This window comes from Lithobates pipiens, unplaced genomic scaffold (genome assembly GCF_037356315.1).
Source record: "Lithobates pipiens isolate NorthernLeopardFrog02 unplaced genomic scaffold, aLitPip1_a1.2 Scaffold_8, whole genome shotgun sequence".
Classification (NCBI taxonomy): domain Eukaryota; kingdom Metazoa; phylum Chordata; class Amphibia; order Anura; family Ranidae; genus Lithobates; species Lithobates pipiens.
Genome location: NW_027507903.1, coordinates 290356577 through 290369393, shown reverse-complemented (window position 1 = coordinate 290369393; position 12817 = coordinate 290356577).

The window sequence follows — 12817 nt, the reverse complement described above, 5'->3', positions numbered from 1 at the left end:
CTTTCCAGGCCGCTAGCAAGGGGGTAAAAACCACCCCACTAGCGGTCGATATACTGTCGCTAAAACGACTGTAAAGCGGCGCTAAAAATAGCGCCGTTTTACTGCCGGCGCCCGCACTGTCCTAGTGTGAAAGGGGCCTATGAGTTACTGATGTAAACATTACTTGAAAATATTTTTTGATATTACATACCCATTTTTATTTACTTGGTGTGCCATATTTCTAGAATGTTATTTCAGATGTAGAGATGTAAAGCCCATTCTCCATCTGTTTAATAAACAATACAGTAAAACTCCTTGATGAATACTCGCTGAGAGAAACTCACCTAAAAAATAAGCCACCTAGAGCTTGTCATTTTGTCAATGAACCCTTAAAGCAGATTATAGGGAACCTCGGCTCTCCAGCTGTAGGTTCCCTACCCCTGCCTTATAGTATACCTGTGCTATGGCCATGTGGGGCAAAGCAATAAGTTCACTTGTCACCAGTCTAACTACACATACTTACTTTTCCTTCATTTCTGTACTGTTCTGTTCCAGGAGCTAAGAGAGAGAACCTTGCATAAATCCAAAGTCCCTAGAGTCAGAATGCATTTAGAATTAATATGTACTATATACTTTTTTTTAGGTTAGTGGTAGTAGCAACTATTAAAGTCAATAGAGCAGGGCAGCTTGCATTATCAGAAAGGTCTCACATGATAGTCCCTGTGTTTCTGGCTTAGTTAAGGCCCCTTCATATGAAAAGGCAGCACAGTCTGTCAAATTCTTCCATGTAAGCGAAAGGCATTATATCGCAACTGCAAGCCAAACACTTGACAATCAGTATCTTCTACTGAATGCCTACAAGCCTCATTTCACCATTCTCTTAAAAGCAATTCACCGCACACCGCTTTTTCTTTTTTAAATAATATTTTTTATTGAAAGGCTGAAACGATACAATTATCAGCAACTATTAATGACCAAAAACAATGAGAATTACATAATGAATGTAGTCAACAATTTTACAGAAGAAGTTTGTGATCTCCTCCTGCGTCTCACAGAGGATTCTCAAGCCTCTCATAACATATAATATATAAAGGTACAACTTAGTATCTCTTTCCATTAAACTTGTAACAAAACAAAAGAGAGAAAGGAAAGGTAAGGAAATAAATGCATTGACTTATACAATTTTCCTGGTATCGATCCAAGGTGACCATTGAGTATAAAGTCAATAAGACTTCCCTTCTATTGTGGCAAGTGTCTGTTCGTATTTGAAGGTTTCATCCACTTTTTTTATAAGTTCACTAACACTAGGGGGGTTAGGGGTTTTCCAGTTTCTAGCAATTAAGAGTCCGGCCGTCGTCAAGATTTGAACTGTTATCATTCTGAGAGGTGGCGGATATTGGTCTACATGAATATTTAGTATTGCTAATTCAGGGGTTGCTCTCTTAAAAATGCCCGTAGTTTTAGAAATTAGGGTAAACACTCCCCCCCAGAAACTCCTGAGATGGGGGCACTCCCATAGCATATGTAGTATTGTACCAATTCTCCCACACCCTCGCCAACAGTCATTCGTGTTGCCCTTTGCAAATTTCGCTGTGATGTAAGGGGTGTAGTACCACCTAAGCAGTATTTTCTGTGTTGTTTCCCAATGCGTTATGGATCTGATGTAACGACAGTTGCTTTGTATAGCTAACTTCCATTGTTCGTCAGAAAATGACGTAGTAAGATCTCTCTCCCATTTCTGAAGGGGAGACATTTTACTGAATTGACTCTTGTGTTGTAGCAGGCCGTAGAAAAGGGAAATGCCCCCTTTAACTTTTGTGACATCAGACCAGAACGCCCATGCTTGGTGTGGTATTTTAACAGAAGTGCCACGGTGTTGGTTTAAAAAGGAAGTCATTCTTAGATACGTAAAGTAAGCGGCCTAGGTAAAGAATATTTACCCGCTAGGGTCTCAAAAGGAATCAGCCTATCCTTCTCCAACAGGTCCGGGACCAGTGAGATACCTTTTTGTTCCTATAGCGATAGATCAAGATCATCAATGTATGTACACATGGAAGAAATAGGAGTAGGTACCTCCGTTAGAGTATGATGTTTATCTATGCTTTGGAGAAAGTTCTTCCATGTGTCCATTACTAATTGAATAATGGGATGGTCAGATGTAAATGTCGTGTTGGCAAAGGAGGAAGCTAGCATTGTAGAATATAGGGAGTTGGGGTTCAGCCATGAACTCTCTATTGCAGCCCATTGTTTCTCTGCCCGAGGTTGAAACCAGTACTTCATTTGATCTAACAAGCACACCGTGTAATAGTCCCTCAGTATAGGGAACCCCATACCTCCAGTTTCTCGTCTTCTACATAAAATGGACTGGGAACACCTAGGTTTCTTCCCCTGCCATACAAATGTAGTGAGTTGAGCTTGGGCTGATGTAAAAAAGGACGAGGGGACCTGAATTGGCAGGGCCCTAAAAAGATATAAAAGTTTCGGAAGAATTAGCATTTTGTATGCTGCTAGTCTTCCCATCCAGGATAGGTAGAACTTTTTTAGTCTGTCTAACTCTTGATGAAGGGAGGTAAGAAGAGGTAAAAAATGTACTTTGAATAGGCCGGAACTAGGTGACATTATCTTAACACCTAGATATTGAATCGGTTGGTTTGTCCACGGATAAGGAAATCGTGAGGCTAGATTTATTCAGGTTTTCCCCTTTATATTGATCGCTAGCAAATTTGATTTGGAGGCATTTACCTTATAATAGGAGATTTTGTTAAAGTGTTCTAGGGTATAGTGAACCGCTGGTAGGGAAAAGGAGGGGCGTGACAAGGTCAGAATTACATCATCTGCAAATAAAGTAATAAAGTGCGAGTGTTTGGAAGTAGGGATGCCTGATATGTGTGGGTGGGTACGAATTGTTTCGGCTAGGGGTTCCATTAAGAGGGCAAAGATTAAGGGGGATAACGGACATCCTTGCCGTGTCCTGTTGGTGATATTGAAGCTTTCAGAGAACATGATCTCCGTATATACCATAGCTGAAGGGGTGGTATACAAGGCCGAAATGGCTGATTTAATGTTCCCCTCAACTCCAAATTTGCAGAGTACTCGACTTAGATACCCCCAGTGGACCCTATCAAAGGCCTTCTCTGCATCAAGTGTGAGAAGCAGAGAAGGGTCCCCCGAGGCCTCCGCCGCATGGATCAAATTGATAATCCTTCTGGTTGCATCCGGCACTTGGCGTCCCTGAATAAAGCCTACCTGGTCATTTTTAATTAGGGTTGGTAAAATACCTGACAATCTATTGGCCAGAATTTTTGCAAAGATCTTCAAGTCTACATTCAATAAAGATATAGGCCTGAAATTCTGTGGAACGTCCGACGACTTCCCCGGTTTAGGTAGCGTTATGATCGTGGCAGCTAGCATTTCCGTAGGGAACGAAGAGTCTAAAGTAACTTTCTCAAATGTTTTAAGTAGATGTTGGCCTAGAATGGGGTAGTATGTACGGTAGTATTCAGATGAAAATCCATCTGGGCCCGGAGATTTATTTAGTGGTAATGCTAGGGTTGTTTTGTGTAGTTCACTTAATGTTATGGGGTCATTTAAAGCACTTAATTGGGCCTGTTCTATTTTAGGTAGTACAATTTATCAAGAAACTTCTCAATCGACTCCGTAGTCGGTTGTGGAATAGAGGTGTCGTCCTTTCGATTATACAGGGTGCTGTAGTAGTCCCTAAAAGCGTTAGCTATGTCTTTTGGGTTGGACAATTTGGCGCCACTGATTGGATGATAGATGAAGGGGATTTTCTGCCTAATGGTTTTCTCTTTAGTTTGCCTAGCTAGTAATTTCCCTGCACGATTCCCTTGCTGGTAGAAGCGGGCTTTCCATTTCTTGAGGGTATGATCATGCTGTGAAATCAGCAGCAGTCTGAGCTCATGTCTAAGACCATCCAATTGGGAACCCATATTTTGGTCAGGGGCCTGTTTGTTTAAGGATTCCAATTTATCAATTTGGGAGAGGAGATTGTCAATTTTTTGGTTCATTTGTTTTTTGGCCGTGCTGCTTAATTTTATAAAAACCCCTCTCATAAATGCCTTATGCGAGTTCCATAGTGTGAAGGGGTCCGACACAGACCGTGTGATGGTATGTATAAATGACATACTAACTTTTTGTAATAGAAATTTGTCTACTAAAAACAGGTCTATCCTAGAATACGTGTTATGCACACTAGAAAAATAAGAGTAGTCACGTTCGGTGCAGTGCTGGCACCGCCACACATCAAACAAGCTTTCTGATGCCATGAAATGCGCAAGGGTAATCCTGTCTCTGGCTTTAGGAGGTCTCAAACACACATCCAGGAATTGGTTCGGTATTGCATTAAAATCGCCGCAGAGTAATAGATAGCCCTTGCGCACCGCAGCCACCTTTTTCCCTACTTTATGTAAAAAAGACAGTTGTTTAGCATTTGGCACATATACATTCACTATAGTGTAAACCGTATTGTCAATCTCCCCTATTAGGATGATATATCTGCCCGCTTTATCAATTTCAACATGAGTGCATTTAAATTGTACTGTGTCTCTAATCAATATAGCCACTCCTCTGTTTCTTCTGTGCGTTAGAGAAGAATATTGTTGGAAAATGTCTATTCTGTAGCTGCGGGTGCTTAGAATCCAAAAAGTGTGTTTCTTGAAGACATAAAATGTCACTTTGCAACTTCTTGGCTTCTTTCCATAATAAACTCCTTTTATGAGGACTATTTAAGCCTCTAACATTGAACGACGTAATTTTAAATCCCATGTTGGGAGTATATAGGGTGGCCTTGCCCAAGTCCTTGAATCTATACCAGTTGTAAAGTATACAAACTTGCACCGCCTTACGTTTGCGGTGACCAGAAAAGTAATAAAAAAATAAAAAGTAAAAAATAAAAATAAAAATAAATAAGAAAAGTAGATAAACAATTATTGACAAGGAAGGAGAAAAAAATCCACCACCTATTGGCGAAAGGATCCCAAACCAGTATTGTTCCGAAAGACTCATAGCTGTTATTCTACAATGGAGTGCTCACCAATAAGTGAACTTGTGAATAGGTAGAAAAATAAAAAAGGTGGTTCAAAAGAATCTGTAGGGAAATGAACCCTTAACCGTCAGAGGGCAAAAGAGAACTTGGCATAGTTCCACCGAGCACCGGAGCTCTAAGTTCAACTAATGAAGTAGTTACCTGGGTGGTCAGTCCGATAATCGTCTTGGCCAGGCAGGAGATCCCGTTCGGGGTGAGGAGGCCCCAGAGTGCGAACCTTCGTCCTTTTCTAGGATACGCCATTCACGCAGGAGTTGAAGTCCTTCCTCCACCGACTTGATGGCGGTTGTCGTCCCATCTCTGGAAACAAGGAGTTTAGCTGGGTATGCCCACTTATATGGAATGCAGTGGTTCCTCAGGGGTTTTGTTATAGTAGCCATATTCCTTCTTCTTTGCATCGTAAATGCTGACAGATCCGGAAAGAAGGATAAGCCTTGTGCAGATGGAGGCATATTGTCTGGGTTTCTCACACATAGAAGGAATTTCTCTTTTGTTTGAAAAAAGTGAATCCTTGCGATGGTGTCCCTTGGCAAATGCTCTGGAATATGTCTAGGCTTAGGAAGCCTATGGATCCTATCGATGGTGAGATCCGTTAGAGATGCTTCTGGTAGTGCCTCCTGAAGAATTTTTTGGAGATGCGCAAGAAGGTCAGGCGTTTTAACCGATTCAGGTATTCCCCGGATTTTAATATTGTTTCTCCTCGATCGGTATTCGAGGTCGGCCATTTTCTCCTTCATAAAAATAAATTCGTCCTCCCTCTCATTGTGAGCATCAATAACTTTGTTTATAGTTCCCGCAAATTCACTCATCTTGTGTTCTATGTGGGAAACCCTGTTGTCCACTGCTTTAACTTCTTCTTTAAAGTGATTTGTGAGGGACAAAATGTCAGCATGCAGTGTACTGCGGAGCGATACCAGCATATCTTTTAAGGTGGTGTCGATTACAGGCTGATTTTTGGTGGGGAACTCTAGTATGGAGTCCTGTAACTCTCTCGTTTCATTCAGAGAAGCATTGCCCGAATCCTCCTCCTCCTCCCCTTGCATATGTGGCTGTTTAGCCTTAATAGGACTGGATGTGGAGGATGCTGACGGGGAAAGCTGTTTATCTCCTGGTGGAGTCTTAGCCTGGGGTTGCGCTTGGTAGAAGATAGGGGTTTTGTTATTAACATGCCTGCCACGCTCCCTGTCCTCCTGCTTACCGGCGCCATCTTAGGCCTGTGTGCTGCGGGGATGGCGGTAGAAGTCCGTCATTCGGATCAATCGTTTTGCCTCTTTTCTCCTTCGGGACATGATCCCCACTTCTGCCCGACCTCGGTGATGCAAAAACTGCCGTTATTAACCGCTCAGGTATGCTGTAATAAGCTCCGGTGTATATGCGGTGGACGGAGCTCTCTCACTACGCGGCCATACTCCTCGGCTGCCGGCCACGCCCCCCACACCGCTTTTTCTAAATGTGATGCCAACCCAACACTACTAAAATATTAAACCTTTTTTCTAATGCAGGACACCACAATACACTGATGATACCCATCTTTGAGCCCTGGTGAGATGCAATGCATGTATGTCTGCAAGCTGAATTTGAGTGCAATTCAGAATGAATTGCATTGTAATGTACTATACCACCAATAGTGTGTTAACGAGCTTGACTCACTGTGTGGTGAGACTCACATATCCCTCTTGTATTGAACTGTAACTGTAACTGTAGGGTACCGTACAAACTGTCGACAACAGTTTATATATAAAGTATATAATATATATATATATATATATATACAGGCATACAAGCTGGAACGTGCAAAATCAGGCTCACTTCTGCATAGAAACCAATGAGCTTCTAACCCCAGCTTGTTCAATTAAGCTTTGGTAATAAAACCTGGAAGCTCATTGGTTTCTATGCAGAAGTGAGCCTGATTTTGCACTTTCCAGTTTTACTAAATAAACCCCAATGCGTACTTAAAAGTGGGGTATGCCTGTATATATATATATATATATATATATATATATATATATATATATATATAAGAAGGGCAGTATGGTGGCCTGAATTTATGGGAGGAGCCCAGGGGGGGTATTTAACTAGCCCGTTCTCCTGTGGTCTTTGTCGGTTTCCTGTGTGCGATATCTGTTACGTCAGAGATCTAGGACTGACTATTCGAGACTAAGCGTTTGTGAGTTCCCGTGTTCGTGAGTTCCTGTATTCGTTAGTCTTGTCTTTGTGAGTTTGTGTTTCGAGTTCTGTGTTTGTGAGTTCCGTGTCCGTGAGTTTCCGCGCTCGTAAGTTGTCATCTTTCGAGATTTATAGCACTCGTTCTGAGTTCCGCAGTTATCGTACAACGTATCTGGTTCGGCTGTCGCAGGTAGGGCTTCGGCTCCCATTTTTTCATTTCATGCACTGTAATTGCCATGTCACTAAACTGTGATATCCAGAACTCACGAATTACTCACAAACATTTCGTAATCGTAACGTATACCTCTCACACGCACGTGTTTGCAGCCAAACACCATTTGTTACCATGCTTCACATGACGGCTCGTAGTCGCTCGCTTGTGACACATCGGTCAATGCCACATCAGGCATTCGTTTCGCATACGTTTCAATCATTTCAAATCTTTCCGAATAGTTCCTAATCATTTCTAACCATTTCAAATAATTTCTAATCATTTAATTCTTTTCTGTCACATACCGCGCTCCGATTCGAATCCAGTCGCATCTTCGATGCACTGATTCGCTCCGGTGTGCCCCAGTTTTCGGCCTCATTTCAGTACATGCTCCAGAGACAGATTCACTTGTAGGTTACAGGTTCAGTCACTGATTCTTGTCTTTGTCATGGCATATCATTTCTTGTCACGTATTACGCTCCGATACGAATACAGTCGCATCTAAAAATGCATTGGTTCGCTCCGGTGCGCCCAGTTGCTCGGCCTCATTTCAGTACATGCTCCAGAGATGGATTCACTTGTCGGTTATAGGTTTGGTTACTGATTCTTGTCTTTGTCATGGCATATCATTTCTTGTCACATATTACGCTCCGATACTAATATAGTCGCTTCTAAAGATGCACCAATTCGCTCCAGTGTGCCCAGTTGTTTGGCCTCATTTCAGTACATGCTCCAGGGACGGATTCACTTGTCAGTCGTAGGTTTGCTCACTGATTCTTGTCTCTGTCATGGCATATCATTTCTTTGTCACGTATCACATTCCGACACTAATCTAGTCACGTCTAAGCTCTAATTCGTCTCGGCATGCCCCAGGACAGGCCACATTTCAGTACATGCTCCAGAGTCCGTTTCATGCTCAGTCGCAAAACAGTGGCATGCAGGGGTGGACTGACAACTCATGGGGCCCCCGGGCAATAGAAGATTATGGGGCCCCGGGCAATAGGAGACTATGGGCCCCCCGGCAATCAGAGATTATGTTCCCACACAGTATACACACACATTATACAATTACACAGTATACACATACATGTACACACAGTATACACAGACATGTTTCTATTGGCTGAAAAGGTACCGGAGAGTTGGGGCAGCTATAATCTCAGGATTTTTAGACCAAAAGGATGTCGGTAAGGGACATTTCAGAGACAGATGTAAAAAAAACACAGATTTTTACATACTGTCCCTGGTTTTACTGAGGCTGGCAACCCTGATGGGGCCCCCTAGTGGCCCGGGGCCCTCGGGCAGTGCCAAATGGTCAGTCTGCCCCTGGTGGCATGGCGATCCAGGCCTCTGTCATGGCAGAACAAATCATTTCACTGTGACAAACCATGCCCCAATTTGAATCCAGTTGAATCCACGATGTACCGATTCTTCTCGGAGGCCCCAGCTACTTGGTCTCATTTCACCAATTGCCTCACTTCTGTATATGCTCCAGAATCCGGTTCGCAGTCACGGCAGATATTCGTTTCATTCAAGGCAAAACATTTCATTCATTTCATTTGTTTCATTTCATTTCATTTCGACTCACTTCCGCCTTTTGAAATCATCATTTTAGTCATTTGTCTAAAACAAGTAAACACATTTTTAGCAAGTTTTTACCTCTCATTTCTTAAGGTCAGTCGGATTCAGTAGGTCCACCCTGAACCAGCTTGGATGATGCTTCCCCAGGTAAAAAAAAAAAAAGAGCGAGAGAGACTTGAAATTTATGTCACCCTCAATAGGTTCCAGTCAGTCAAGACTCAACCCCGAGGACAAGTCAGCACACCCAGGCATTAGAACAACTGAATCATGTCCCAGGCGGACAGTGAAGATCTTACGGCCCCGCTGTCCCCCTCTCCGGTCTCAGAGAGTGCCAGTGTACAGTCACTTAGGGGATGGACCATCCCGAAGTTGACCTCAGAGCTGAGGCGTAGAGGAGTGCCTTTCCCACTAGCCAGGAAAGCAGAGCTCTTCAGGCTCCTCTTTCCTCCACCAGCCACAGCAGGATCCAGCTCCCAGCAGGCATCCCTGGATTCCATCTCGTCAGCCATATCTCAACTGCATACCTTGGTGTCATCTCTGACCACATCAGTTTCCGAGGTTCAGAACAGAGTGGCACTCCTGGAGACCAGCCCGGCCGTTTCTGTCCCAGACCCTGCCATAGTCCAGGCTATTACAACTCCTTCCACAGGTACCACAGGGTGGAGTTCCATAGTGTACCCTTCCCACTTGGTCCCAACCAATATCAAGAAGGACATCCTGGAAGGCAAGGACATTAACCTCGCCTCTCTGCTGATCTCCATACATGACTTGGCGGAGAATAAAGCATACACTTTGGGGGATGTGTCAGTAGTCCTTAAAGCTAAAGACCCCAGGCCCCAAGAAGCTGTCAGTGCCGGAGTTCACATTTGCCTTTTGTATGATGAGGGACGTTATATACATGTTCAGCTTCTCCCAACAGAAGGGAAGAACTGGATCTGTACCTCCATACTGTGGTAGACCTGGGCTACAAGTATGGAGGCTTTGGGTTTTACGACTACCACCGCTCCTTCTCTGCCAAAGCAGCAGCCAGGTTCTCGCAGTTTCAGTCACCCACTAATTGGAATAAAACATCATGGACACGGAGTTCTTCTGTCGCCACTTTTCTGGCCTATGATCACCACTGTGCAATCTGCCAGTCGGCTACCAACACTGCCACTTGGTGCGACAACTAGTCTCCCCTTTGAAGGTCCCTCTTCCTCCAGTGCAGTTCAGGGCCAGCAGGCCCCTGCATGTCTGCCTCAGATGGATAAATTCGGACACCCAGTCTGGACCGTGGGAGGAGCAGCTATTTACAATAACTTTAATTATGGTTCCTGCAATTTCAGCCAGTGTCGTGTGATTCACATCTGTGCCCTTTGCCAGAGGCTCATCCCAGGCTCCTGTGCGAGGTCAAGCAACTAAAGAAGGCATGACTAAGCCAGGTCAATGTCATGTGGCTCGGCTTCTATCTCTCCACACACCCCACTCCCTCCCTGGCCACCTACCTCATTCAAGGCTTTACGGAAGGCTTCCACACTGGCCTCATTTCTGTGCCTCACACTACCCATGAGTGCCGGAACCTACGTTCAGTGGCAACCGACGAGCAGGCCATAGACCAGCTCCTGCAGCCAGAGATAGATTGGGACTTCATGATAGGCTCTTTCACTCAGCCCCCCTTCAACACATGGAGAGTCAGCCCTATTGGGCTTGTCGAGGGCAAGTTCTCCAATAAACTACGTCTTGTGTACGATTTTTCAACGCCTCATTCTTCCACCATCCCCATTCTGAATTCCCTTATCCCCTCCAAAGAGTTTTCCTCAAATACGCCTCTGTGGATATAGCCATCCAGGCAATACTCAAAACGGGCACTGGCACCTGGCTCTCCAAAGCCGATATCTCGGACGCCTTTAAACTCCTTCCCATCCACCCGTCCCTTTGGTGCTGGCATGGCATCAAATGGAGGGAGGCTTATTATTTTACCACCAAATTGACCTTTGGGTAAAAAAGCAGCCCCTGGCTGTTCGATACATTTGCGCAATCACTCACATGGATCCTCTTACACAAAGCCTAGTGCCGAGAGGTCATCCATTATCTGGACAATTTCTTATTGATAGAGCTGCCCAGCTCACCCCCTGGGGACCTCGACAAGCTGAGGGTTGTGTTTAGGAATCTCAACGTTCCCATTGCTGAACACAAAGTCGGCGGTCCAGCTTAGTCCATCACGTTCCTCGGTGTTAACCTGGACATCTACGATATGCAGGCCAGCCTCCCCCAGACAAACTGGCCCACATCAGGGCGGTTCTTCGAGACTTCACCCGCTTCAGAGGATGCACCAGAAAACAATTGCAATCCCTTCTTGGGATGCTCAATTTCGCCATGCGTACCATCCCACGGGGTCGCTCCTTCCTGTCCCGCCTACTAGTGTACCTGTCCTATACGCAAGATCCCAATCAAGTCCTCAGTCTCGACTATGCAGCAGTAGCAGACCTCTCCATGTGGGAGGAGTTCCTTTCCTCCTGGAACGGTATATCGTTGTTCATTCCCACCATGTCTTCCCTGTCACCCCAGGTAGTGACAGACGCAGGCTTCACGGCAATTTTTGGCCATCTTTGGTTCGCAGCTCCCTGGCCGCCACAGATATTAGCTATACCCGGGTTCACCAACACGTCTTCCCTCTTCGAGCTTTACCCCATAGTGGCAGCAGCACACCTCTGGGGCCATAGCTGGACTGGACAAATCGTGGCCTTCACTACAGATAACCTTGCCACAGCAGAAATTATAAACAAAAGCAGGTACAAATCCCTTGCAATCATGTCCTTCCTGCGTAGGCTGGTACAGCTGTCGTGACAGTTTCAGTTAAATGTTTATTGTTCATTTGTTCCAGGCAGGCGCAATCTTGCAGCGGATGCTCTCTCCCGTTTTAATTACATATAATTTTTTGAACAGATGCCTGGAGCCAAGTCGGTATAAGCCGCTATCCCAGCCTGGTCTCAGCTGACCCTGGACTAGCTCAACATCTGCAGTCAGCAACTCAGCTTATCAACTCCTCACTCTCCCGCAACACCCTCAAGGCCTACCAGACAGCCTGGAGGGCCTTCAACAAGTTCCTTGCTCGTCACGGCAAGGAGACGTCTAGTGTCAAACAGATTCTGGCCTTCACTTCACACTGCCATACTCAGCTTGTGCTATCCCACAACACCATCCGGCTGTACCTAGCCAGTGTCCAGCATTTCTTGTCTCTTCAAGACCCCACAAAACCCTCTTTGTTACGCCTGTATGGGCCATTCTATGTGGCATTCATAAGCTCCAACCAGTGGTCAGCGCCAAATGCCTACCCATAACGGGAGACATCTTTAGGGGTATGTCAACCATGCTGGCTACGTCGCCATTCGGTGTCCTCCCTAGTATGGTCCTGCAAGCAGCCATGTATCTGGCGTTCTACGGGTTCTTACGACCTGGAGTATTCACCTGTAGCAGCCGCGCAGGCCAAATGCTACACAAACGCCACTTGGTCCGCTGCAAAGATCATTTCATTCTGCATCTAGTAATCTCTAAAACCCAGCAAGTAGGCTCAAGTAAAGATATCCATTTCTACAGAACCAATAACAACTGGTGTCCAGTTGCTATACTAAATCAGTTGTTGTTACTACTGCCCGTGCAAACAGACTCTAGTCCCCTTCTACCCTTTCCTGTCAAGCCCCTAAACACTGGTCAATTCATGGAGCACATGAGGATACTTCTCCGCAACCTTCACCTGAACCCTAGTCAGTACTCCGGACACTCGTTTCGTATCGGGGCAGCCTCAACAGCGTCCCGCCAGGGGGTCCCAGACGTTA